Raw genomic sequence first — 12684 nt, forward strand, 5'->3', positions numbered from 1 at the left:
TACTATGTGCCTATGTTTTCCATCTGCTAGGCCGTTTAGCAGTGGGGTATAAGGGCAGGAAACTCTATGAACAATCCTACTCACTTTTAGGAAAGGAACTAAACCTTGAAACTCACCTCCCGAGTCAGATGTAGAATTTTAATTTTTGACCCCAAAAGGTTTTCACTCATGGCTTTGAACTGCTTAAAAATGCCAGTGACATCATTTTATTTTTTAGAAGAAAAATCCAAGTAAATCTAGAAAAGTGATCAACAAATGAGACATAATATGAGTATCCATTTCTAGATTTAATAGGAGATGGGCCCCAAAGGCCACTATGAACAAGCTCAAGAGGTGAATTATGCTGAGAAAAAGATTGAGGATATGACAGTTTATAAGCCATAGACGTACAACAAGGATAACAAAGTGAGGAAACTTTCATTGCATGATAAGGAATATTATAAGAGCAAGTCTAACTACATCTAGAGTAGGATGTCCTAGATTGACTGGAACTACTGCTGGATTTTGAGTTGGCCAAGCTCAGGGTATGAACAGTTGGACTCTCTGGACTGGAAGATGAGATGGAGATAGTGCCTCGCTTGATTGGGGTATGATCTACTAGGAAGTGATATAAGCCTATCTCAAGGGTTCCTTTGAGCACAATGTCCTTGGTGCTCAGATCCTTAACAAAACAAAAGTTTGGGTAAAATTCAAAAAAGACTAAATTATCTTGAGCAAACTCAGAGACACTAAGAAGGTTATTAGTGATGTTAAGTACATGCAAGAGATTTTTAAGGTGAAGTTTTCTGGGAAAGCTAGCTGAGTGAGATTTAAAAACACTTTCTCCAACATTTTCAATATTAACAACAGCCACATTACCAAGCAAGAGATTAAACCTCCAGTGTATTCAATGCTTATGTTGAGGTTGCTGAGATCATTAGACACATGATGTGTTGCTCCTGAATCTGGATACCAGCTTGAAGAAGCACTCGAGCCATAACTGAACTCTGATGGAGCTCCAACAGAAAAAGAGCCTGATGGAGATCTTGGCACTGATTGAAGCAGGTGAGCTGAAGAATTGAAGAATCCTTGATTATGCTGTTGAGGAGCATTTCCTCTTAACTGAGGTTGAGGTGGTGTGTAGTTCTATTCAAACCTATGCCAACATTTTGCTACAGAATGGCCAGGCTTTTCATAGCTGACAGACAATTTTGTTACTTCCTCTGCCATAGCCTCTTCCACCTCGGCCTCCTCTTTGATTTCTGCCTCCAAATCCTCTACCACTTCCTGATTCAAACTTCTTGTTGAAATTGTGTTGCTCCCTCTTCTGTCCAGAGTGTTGTTGGACCAGGTTCAGTGAAGGTTGAGATCAATCTGAGCTGATGGATTGAGCTCTGGTCGATTCCATTCTGTACTCAATGCTTAGTAAGAAAGCACTAACATCTCCAATACTCCATGGATCTGATCTGGATGTCACTGCACAGACTGTAGGATCATAATCTTAGCCAAGTCCTCCCAGGATGTGCAGAACTTGCTCAGCTTCAGAGATTCAGTAAGTTCTCATCTTACCCAAATACTCAGTCATAGACATTCCATCCTTCTTCAAAGTCTGCATCTGTTGCCGGTATTGCATCACTTTGGCTGTGAAGCGGCTTGCAAAGTTGGTCTCCAATGCACTCCATATATCTCTTGCAGATCTAAACCCGACCACCAAGGTTAGAGCTTTTTCTGACAATGAGGATAGGAGCCATCCAGCTACTCTCCTATCTTGCCTCTATCAAGTTATGAAGGCTGGATTTGACACCATTGACTCTCCATCTTGGTCTGGAATGAACTATGGAGAAGGATCAGTCTCTCCTGTAATAAATCCTTCAAGGCCATAGCCATAAACTGCAACATCTACTTGTTGTTGACACATGAAAAAATTTCCATCACTCAACTTTACTGAAATAGAAGGAAATTGAGAAAATATTGGTGGCAATGTTGCCAGTGGTATGGATTCGTTGGCTTCTGCCATTTTTGGAAAGAAACTAAGACACTAGGCTATAGGGTAGGATCCTGCTCTGGTACCATGAAAACATGCTGTGGAATCCATGAAGAAGAAAGATGAACAAAAATATGCTAAAAATGTATTGAGAGTGAAGTTGTTGCCTTTCATTGCATAACACAAAGTTCCAAGAACACATACATATATTCCACATTCAAACTATCTTGAATCTTACTCTAATCTACTCAGTACAAGATTAAAACATGTTTACAACCTTAATCAAAACTAACTCTGCTAATCATCTTTCTTCTTCAATTCTTTGATCAACACGTCTCCCCAATTACAACGGTGGTCCTCCACCTTAGCTGTCACTTTTGGCTCATTCACAACTTCAGCTCGTGTGAGGTTGATAATTGGTTTCATTCGTGTACCACATGCTACACTCACACGTTGAACATCAAGGCTAGATAACTTGACATTACACACGGTGGCTGGATCACTTTTGCTTTCACTTCTAACATAAAGTATGAACGCCACAAGAGCTGGTATTCTTGGATCCTTTCATCCCTTACAAGCTGTGTCTACACTCTACATGTTCGGTAAGCATTTAGGTCATGTTTTTTTATTGTTCTTTCATCCTTGTGTGTGTACCAACTAACAGTTTAGAAATCTCTTGTTTCTCTAAAAAATTCTTCATACCTCTCTTTCTGGAATGGTACCAAAATTATTGAAGAAAATTTGTTGAATTTGATTATCTGTTCAGGGTTACACACGATATATGTACATAATCACATTCTATTTTCTCTGCTGCAGGTTTTATCATGATGTGCCCGCAACTCTTTATCAACTATAAGCTAAAGTCTGTCGCCCATCTACCTTGGAGGCAGATGACATACAAGTTTTTTAACACAATTATTGATGATCTCTTTGCTTTCGTGATTAAGATGCCAATACTACATCGGTTTTCAGTCTTCCGTGATGGGGAGTTATTGGTAGAAAATTTCAATTACGTGAATAGAAAATCTGAACCAGGGAACTCATTTAATCTTAAAGAAAAACAGTGATCATTAAACCTGCATCTACAGAGGTTTGAATTTGAAGGCACATTTATGCTTCAGTTGTGTAGTCTTTGTAGATTCTTATACTTTGGCCACTTTTGGTTGTGCAGATGTTATATTTTTTATATATCTTTATCAAAGATGGAAGTACCCGGTTGACAAGAAGCGTGTGAATGAATTTGGTTTCACAGATTCAACACAGCAAACGGAAGAGGACAAGAAAACTAATTGACCTAGTTGTGACCAAAACAAATTGATACTATGTAACTCAGTAACAGATTAGTTATGGGATTGTTTTTGCTGCTCATATTTATATGCTTATTGTTCAATGTTTGCTGCAATATGTAGGTGTTTTTTTGACATGTGATTGGATTGTTTTTTTTTTTCAATAGAAGAAGGAAGACAAGGATTCAGTATTCACCACATATAGATTGTGACTTGATTGGCTTATGAAACAATCTGGCCAGTTATTTTGGCTGGTTTTGCAATTGCAACATTATTGATAATTCTTTAGTTAAGGAATGGATAAAAATGGCGAGGGGCTATGAATAATGTATGACATTCTTTAGTTAAGGAATGCTATTGTGAATGCTCTTAGGATAAATGATTAGCGACTAATGAGAAGCGATAATCTTTGATAAAATCAATTCAACTAAAACGAAAGCTGATCTTTCAACATTAAAAATATAAACTAGTACTAGTGCATAGCTTATTTTGTTTTTGTTGCATAAGAAATCTATGCACCATTTTCTTTAACTCCATTTTCTTTGACTACCCCATTTGTGCTGCCTGCGTCGCCATTTTCTTTAACTCCATTTTCTTCTTCAGCAGCTTTCTTCTTCTTTTCTTCCTCGTCTTCTGCAGCAGCCTTTTTCTTCTTTTCTTCCCCGGCTTCTTCAGCAGCCTTTTTCTTCTTCTTTTCTTCTTCTTCAGCCTTGAGCTTCTCTTCCTCCTCAGCTTTGACCTTAGCCTCTTCAATCGCTTTCACCAATCTCATCAAACACCTCTCCTTATCCTCCCCCCTCAATTTCGGCATCAAATTCTCCGCCACATCCGCCGGCGTCATCTTAGTCTCCTCCAGCAGCCTTCTTATCCTCCCAAACAACTCATGCTCCTCAAACTGCAAATAATTCTTCGCCAAAACCTTAAACGCCTCGTACCCGCAGTATGACAGCTCAATATGCTGATCCATCCTCCCCCTCCGAATCAGCGCCGGATCCAGCTTCTCCACGTAGTTCGTCGTGAACACAATGATCCTCTCTCCCCCACACGCCGACCACAGCCCGTCGATGAAGTTCAGCAGCCCCGACAGCGTCACCTCGCTCGTCTTCTTCTCCTCCATCATCTTCTTCATCTTCTCCTTCACCGCATCCTTCTCTTCCCCCTCCTTCTTCTCCTCCTCCTTCTCCTTCTTCTCCCTCTGCCCCGTCAGCTCCAACGAGCAATCAATGTCCTCGATCACAATAATCGACTTCCCCGACGTGTCAATCAGAAGCTTCCTCAGCTCCGTGTTGTCCTTCACCGCGGTCAGCTCGAGATCATACACGTCGTATTCCAACAAATTCGCCATCGCCGCGATCATGGTGGATTTCCCGGTTCCAGGCGGGCCGTAGAGAAGGTAACCCCTCTTCCACGCCTTCCCAACCGACCTGTAGTAGTCTTTCGACTCCGAAAAATTGATCAAATCATCGATGATCTCCTCCTTCTTAACCGGATCCATCGCCAGCGTCTGGAACGTCGCAGGGTGGTCGAACACCACCTCGCTCCAGAGCCTCCTCCGGCCGTGGTAGTACCCGCCGCCGTCGCTCCCTTTGCTGTTCGTGAAGAGCTTCCTCCGCCTCTCCTTGACCGTGATCGCCTTGCCTTGATCCAGCACGTGCTTGATGTACACATCGCAGATGAGCTGGCGGTGCTTGCGATGGAAGGTGAGGGAGAAGAAGCGCTTGTCGGCCTCACGCGGGCCCCAGGAGATGGTCTGGGTGGCAGGGGGGGTCTCGCGGGAGGCCCACCACAGCTTGACGCCGCGGAAGTCGTCGTGGACCTCCTCGCTGGAGTTGGAGGCCATGGTGAGGACCACGGCCTCGGTGTCGCGGGCCACGCTGGCCTGGAGGTGCTTGGCCTGGGAGGAGGAGTGGGCGTTGAGGTAGCGCTTGATGGCGGCGTAGGCGAGGCTGCGTTGGAAGCCGTCGCCTTCAAACTCGGGGAAGGTGATGTGGATGTAAGGGTAGAAGAAGTTGATGAGCTTTTTGAAGTAGTATTTGAGGGGGCGTGTGATCTCGCGGGGGAAGTAGTTTTGGAACATGGTGTAGGCGACGACTAGGCCCCCGACTACGGAGCTTAGTTGGGTTAGCCATTCGGCCATGGGAGTTACTGTCATGGTCAATTGATTAGAATGCTATGAAATGGGTAGCTAGTTTGGGTATCAAGTGACACTATATATATAGGCGAGTGAAGGAGTCGTGTGTGATTTGGAAAGATTGAATGATGACGACGAAGATGAGATAGTCCAAAAGGTATCCTTCGTGAATTGGCCTACCTAATGTTTTATTGTTTTGTTTTGTGTATTTATTTAATTCAACTTCTGACCGAGGGCGAAGAAACGACGACGCTTCTTTCAAATGGAGATCAATCAAGTCTCAATAGATTGTAAAGTCTCTCTAGTATGAAACGATGATTGTAATGGGAACTTGTCCTTTGGGTTTATATCTTTCCAGCGGTGGAATTTAATTCTGTCAATTTACTAAATTTATGTGATTTATGTGATGTCTGAATTTCCTGAAAATTTGACACAGTTTACCATTTCGGTCCGTCCCTGAAAATTTGATACACTTTACTTTTACCATTTTTGATAGTAGACCCCATATTCCACTAACTCATTCTTACTCATATTTTATTGTAAAAATTATACATTAAAAGTAGGACTCACATCCCACCAACCTTTTCAACTCACTTTCCATTACATTTCTTAAAACTCGTGTCGGGTCAAAGTGTAGCAAATTTTGAGGGACGAAGGTAGTATATAAAATGAAACTGATACTCCATGACTAAGACTTTGATTTCCATTCTATGTTTGTATGTTGTATATGGAGCATGATAAAATTGATCCTTTATTAGGTGAATGGTTGGCATAATATTAGTTTTAAATTGATAGGCATGGCGTGTGCTGGTTTAAGTTTAATAATTAATACTACTAGGATTTTATTACAAGACACAGACTCATAGTAAACAATATTTTGATTAGTTGGCAATAATTATTATAGAAAAAAAAGTAGACTGCGATGGGGGGGTTTTATTTTCATCGTAAAGTCTTATTTAAAGAAGTATTATTTCCATATAGACGAAATATATTGACCAATGAATTTGAGAATGACGAGTCTAATGACCATAACAATTACGTCACTACGTATTGTATGGATGGTATATGAAAATAGGCTAAGGTTAATTTATTATACTTTGTCAAGTACTAATACTTAGTTCTCATTAAATATGTCGCTGTTCTCTTAAACGATTTCTAATAAATATCTCATTTTATTTTTAAATGGATTTCACATATAACATGCATGGTCTGAACCGTTAAAAAATATCAACAGATGACAAAATAATAGCAACAGAAAATGTTAACATAGTATAACAACATAGCATCAATCGTTGACACAGTGTTGATATTTTCTGTTGCTACTATTTTGTCATCTGTTGACATTTTCTAACGGTCCAGATCATAGTTTAGAATTTGTACAATATTTAGAGTTTGCATTTGATTACATTCCTATCATGCATACCATCATAGTCTCGGCCCAGAGGCATTATCTAGTTGTTTGGATTGGTTAATTGGAAACTAAAACTGATATAGACTCGTCCCTCTTTTTTTAATATAAAAAAAAAAATTGCTCAAGTTAAAGGCACAACGAGCAAAACAGTCATTAACAAATAAACGAGCAAAGAAAAAGAAGACGCACCCCAAAAAGACATGCAAACACCCCCCCCCCCCCCCCCCCCACCTACCTGCCAGTCTGCCACTAATAAAAAAATCATCTAGCTAAGCAGAGAAACACTACAAGTTAGCAACAACCCGACCACTAGCCATCCCTCAACAAGAAGCCACACCGCCAACTCAACTAAGAACAAGACACCAACAACAGAAAAGCCAGCACCAAAGGGAAAGAAAGAAAGAAAGAATAAACAGTGAAACCACAAAAAAACACACCTCAAAAATGCCATCCAAAAACCCCCCAAATTGATTCCCTAATTTCCATTCTCTCTCTCTCATTCTCCCATTCTCTCTCGGAAAACCTAATCCTCCACCGCCGCCTCCACCACGCTGCCTCCACCGCGCCGCCGCCATCGCCATCGCCATCGCCTCCTTATCGTCCGTCGCCTCCACCACGCTGCCTCTACCACGCCGCCTCTACCACGCTGCCTCTACCACGCCGTCGTACCACGCCGCCTCCACCGTCTCCTCATCGCCTACCGCCTCCACCGCGCCGCCTCCTCCACCCCATATCGAACCATAATCGGTCATCTCCTTCTCTCTGGAATACAGTCCAAAAATTGTCCCTTATCTCTCTCTCTCTCGGCGAACCCTAATCTCTTTCCTCTTCTTAAAATTAATTGTTGTGTTAAGTGTAATTAGGTTTTTTCGACTGGTTCTGTGCTTGATTTGGACAAAGATCCAAAACATTGTTGATCTTTGATTTAAGTTTGGTGCTAGATTTGATTCATTAATCTCATCTTTTGAAATCGATTCAGATTGGGTTTGATTTAAAGTGTGGTTTTTGCTGCGTGTATTGCCTTGAGCTGGTTTGGTTTGGTTTGGCTCCGTTCTTGGTGTTTAAATCTTCGTATTAATCTTCGTATTGTGACTGCAATTAGTGAGTTTTGTTTACTTTGATTGTGGGATAATTTGGAATAAAAACAGTGATAAAAAAACTAAAATCAAAAAATTATTGCACCATAAAAGATGAATTTATAAATTAAATATTTTAAGTGGACCCAAAATTCTACTATCACACATCATTTAATACACACTCTAAAATTTTCTTAAAACCCGTGCCCTTTAGAAATGGGACTTCTATTGCTGGACGGAGGGAGTAAACGAGCAAAGAAAAAGAAAACGCACCCCAAAAAGACATGCAAACACCCCACCCCCCTCCCCCCTCCCCCCCGCCACTAATAAAAAAACCATCTAGCTAAGCAGAGAAACACTACAAGTTAGCAACAACCCGACCACTAGCCATCCCTCAACAAGAAGTCACACCGCCAACTCAACTAAGAACAAGACACCAACAACAGAAAAGCCAGCACCAAAGGGAAAGAAAGAAAGAAAGAATAAACAGTGAAACCACAAAAAAACACACCTCAAATGCTTTAATCCATCTAGTTCCTTTTACTTTCACGGGATAATATTCTCTATTATTTTAAAATACACAGCGGAGTGTACTCTCTCTCAAAACGCGATATTGGAATGAAACACATATTTTGTTCTTTTCCATTCTTTTTACGTGCTATTTTATTTTTATTATTGATAACTTTTTCCAATTTCAACGCTAAAAGATATACTCACTCCGTCTATAAAAATAATCTCATTTTGTCATTTTGGAATGTTCAACAAAAATAGTCTCATTTCTAAAAGTGAAAATTTCTCTATCATACTCTATCCACTTTTTCTCCTATCTTTCTATTTTACCCTCTTTTTTTCTCATTCTCTCTTACTTTGCCAATTTCTTATTAAAATCCATGTCGTCCAAAATGTGACTATTTTTTTGGACGAAGGGAGTACGAAATTCAATAAGATTAATATACTTAAAATTTCAAATTATCACATCAAATATTATAATGTGTACTATGTTTCGTATTTTTTTGGAATATTTTTATAGATTATAATTATGATAAATAAAAAGTAAAACATACTACTATCAAACAAAAAAATAAACATGCACGATAATATTTGAAATGTTATTTAGAATTTGTATATATGTGAATTTATGAATCTAAATGAATTTTATAATATATTTTAGTGTTTAAATGAAAAAAGTGATCCCTTTCTTCATAAATTTTGAGTATTCATACAATGAGACGGTCCGGTACAAGTGTTTGTATTTAATTTTCCGTAAAGTGTTTAAAGTAAAACATGAAATTTAATTTAAAAAAATCCTGCAAAATTAGGGGTGATAATTGAAAGAAAAAGGGAGGTAGCAAAATTGTTGAGTCTAAAACTTTTAAGCGCAATATGAGCTTGCAGAGTAATGACCAATTTCAGAGAAATTGCATTTGTATGTCATAGTCAATTAAAGTGGGAAAAGTGGTATAAACCGAGTAAACGTATGGGACAAAGTGTAAACTAGATAGATGCATATATTGCATACCTCCAAATATATCACACTCTAATTTACTTATTATTTCCAACTCGTGTTTTTTGTAAGACGAAATTTCCTCCTCGTGTGGGCCCATCGCTGAGTGTGAACGCTTTATAAACAAAAAAATTGCGGAAAAATGCCATAAAATAGAACAGGATTATCTTTATTATCTTTGTATATTGGATCAAATTTTATGGCCCTTAATTATTTGTAAAACACTACTCCATTCATCCCTCAAATTTTATCACATTCTTCCATTTCTTTCCATCCCACAAAATTTATCACATTTTATTTTTTTACCATTTTCAATACATCATATTCAACTAACTCATTCCAACTCACATTTTATTATAAAACTAATATATAAATATAGGATCCACTATTTACTAACTTTTTCAACTTACTTTCTAGTACATTTGTTAAAACTCGTGTTTGGTCAAAATGTGATAAAATTTAAGGGACGGGGGAGTAATAATTTTCTTTGAACTTTGATCATATTCATAAAAAGAAGATTAGTACTACTACTTAGTAGTATAATTTTGCTCTTTCTATTGAATTATGTTTGTTTACTCCCACCATCCTTGAAAATTTATCATTTATTTCTATTTTTGCTCGTTCCTAAAAGTATGTTACCTTTCATTTTAATCATTTTTTATAGTGAACTTCACCTTCCATTAACTTATTCTTACTCACATTTTATTATGAAATTAATATATATAACTAGGGCCCACATGCTACATATTGATTTTTTTCAACCCAATTTCTATATCTATTTCTTAAAACTTATGCCGAGTTAAATGGTGACAAATTATTAGAATATTAAGGACGGGAGGAGTACAACTTACAAATAAACATTTAGTTAATTTAGATAGAATTTGTACTACAGTCTACAAGTAACAATTTAGCAAGTGTATGGTATTCAGGGACGGATGTAATGTATTACTAGGTGGGGCAAATGCCCCTTCTCAAACATATTGATATATACTACTCCCTCCGTTCCCCATTAAGAGTCACACTTTTCCATTTTAGTTCGTCCACAATTAAGAGTCACACTTCATTTTTACCATAAATAGTAAGTAGTCTCACATTCCACTAACTCAATTCACTCACATTTTATTATAAAACCAATATAAAAAAATGGGTCTCACATTTCACTAACTTTTTCAACCAACTTTTCTTTACATTTCTTAAAACTCGTGCCCGGTCAAAGAATGACTCCTAATAGGGGACGGAGGGAGTATTTTATTTAATAATTTTGCAAAATTTGTAAAATTTCTTTATATTTGCCCCTCTTAAATTCTCAAATGATCTGTACATATAATTTTGCCCCCTTACATTTACATTCCCGGATCCGTCCATGATGGTATTAGTAGCAAGGTGAAACATGAATCAGAGATTTGTAACGTTCGTGGAAATGATAAAATGATAAAAATGATATGTGAGACAATTTTTTTCCAAAAAAATTTAGTTGAAGAGCCAGCTACAATTCATACTCTATAGGTGTGTGGGGCACGGGATCCAGTCAGGATAAAGCAAATTGTTAGCTGGATGAACAGATTCGGCATGCAAATTTCGTTCTCAAATATATCCACCAACTACAACCCTTTTACCAATCAGGTGGCTTGTTTGTTTGATGAAGAATTACTAAAAAGAGAGGGCGCTTTTTAATTCTCTCTCTTTTTATTATTTTCTCAATTTTCAAATGGGCCGCTACCATTCTATAAGGCCCATTTTCAAATATATTAAAAACTCGTGTACCGAGATTCTATAAAACAAACATAATTCGTGTCGTATGTATTTTTATACGTAATATTGTTTTAGATTTTTTATAATATCGTTTTAGGTTTTTTTTAAGTGTATGCTTGAAAATGTACATTGTAGCAAACACGTGAAAATGTGTTTTTTAAGGTATCTTGGAGCGAAAATAACAATCAAGTATAAAAACAGTATAAAACAAAGATTAGAAAGTTTAGATACCATTTGTGAATGTCCACACTTTTTATAAATATTAATTAATCCTAACGTGTTATAAATAGTTAAATCATTAGTGGGATAATGTTTGTCAAATATAATTGTGCAATAGATAATTTCATTTCCTAAGTCTTTCTGAAAACGAATACTTCTCCTATTAAAGACGCTTTTATTTTAAAATAAATTCAATTCTTTTTTTTAAGAAGATCATCAATAGTTCTCCATTTACCCTTAAATTGAGTTCGAATTATGACAAGCAAACTTAACTGCCCCTAAGCTGGGTACAGACCCATAAGCTCTGCAGGCCCACAAGCAAACTTAACCCCTCCAGCTGGGTATTCCATAGCTGGGTACAGGCCCATAAGCTTGTCATGTCCACTTAGGAAATTAATTTCAGATTGGGGCTCCTAAGGGTCGAACTCGTGACCTCTAGGATGGGAAGCAAACTTAACCACCCCCCCCCCCTCCAACTGGGTATACCACGGCTGGGTACAGGCCCACACAAGCAAACTTAACCCTACCTCCCCCAGCTAGGTATAGGCCCATAAGCTTGTCATGTCCACATAGAAAATTAATTCCAGATTGGGGCTCCTAGGGGTCGAACTCGTGACCTCTAGGATGGGGACGCGGTATCCTTGCCTCTAGGTCAAGGGGCTTGGATTTAAAATAAAATAAATTCAATTCATCTCATAATAATATGCATTTTTAGTTATATGAATTTTAATACATAATAATTAATAAAGTAAAAGAAATGTATAATAAAAAAAATAATTAAAGTACTAGTGAAGAATATATTCACTATTTCTAAAATTAGAATATGCATGCTTTTGTTGAAAGAACTAAAAATGAAAGTTGTGTATTTTGTGGTGGTGAGGGAGTAGCAATTTGTACTCTTTTTATGGTGTTATTTTATCAAACAATACGGTCGTGAAACTTCATCAATCGGTCAGACAAATCTCCGCCACAATCCTTCTAGTTTTTATTAATGATTGATTTTTTTTACAAGCAATAATAATTAAACATTGAATCTGAGCTTATTAATCTGTTGATTTAGGTTTCTCTATTTCATTTTAGGACGCAAATAACAATTGTTTTATAGATATATGAACAATTAAAAAAATTTGTGTAGGTAAGTGATTTCAATTTTTTGAAGTTTTAAATTTTTTACTCAAATTTGTTTTGTGTAAAGAAGATGTACTTCCGAGAGAGATTTTTTTTAATTGGTTCGAAAAGTATCAATATCGGAAATTAGTAGTGGTTGGTATTAAATTAAAATGGACTGCAAAATTTATATGTCATGAATTATGTGAAAGTGAGAGAAAAATATCTAACAACA

The 12684-nt window shown here is 37.6% G+C and overlaps 1 pseudogene; it reads right to left on the reverse strand.

Annotated features, from left to right (window-relative positions):
* Window positions 1-3639: 3639 nt before the first annotated feature.
* On the reverse strand, window positions 3640-5441 carry LOC125213879 (AAA-ATPase At3g28580 pseudogene; annotated as a pseudogene).
* Window positions 5442-12684: the final 7243 nt, after the last annotated feature.

This window comes from Salvia hispanica, chromosome 3 (assembly GCF_029641045.1).
Source record: "Salvia hispanica isolate PSC_SH4W2 chromosome 3, Shi_PSC_v1, whole genome shotgun sequence".
Lineage (NCBI taxonomy): Eukaryota > Viridiplantae > Streptophyta > Magnoliopsida > Lamiales > Lamiaceae > Salvia > Salvia hispanica.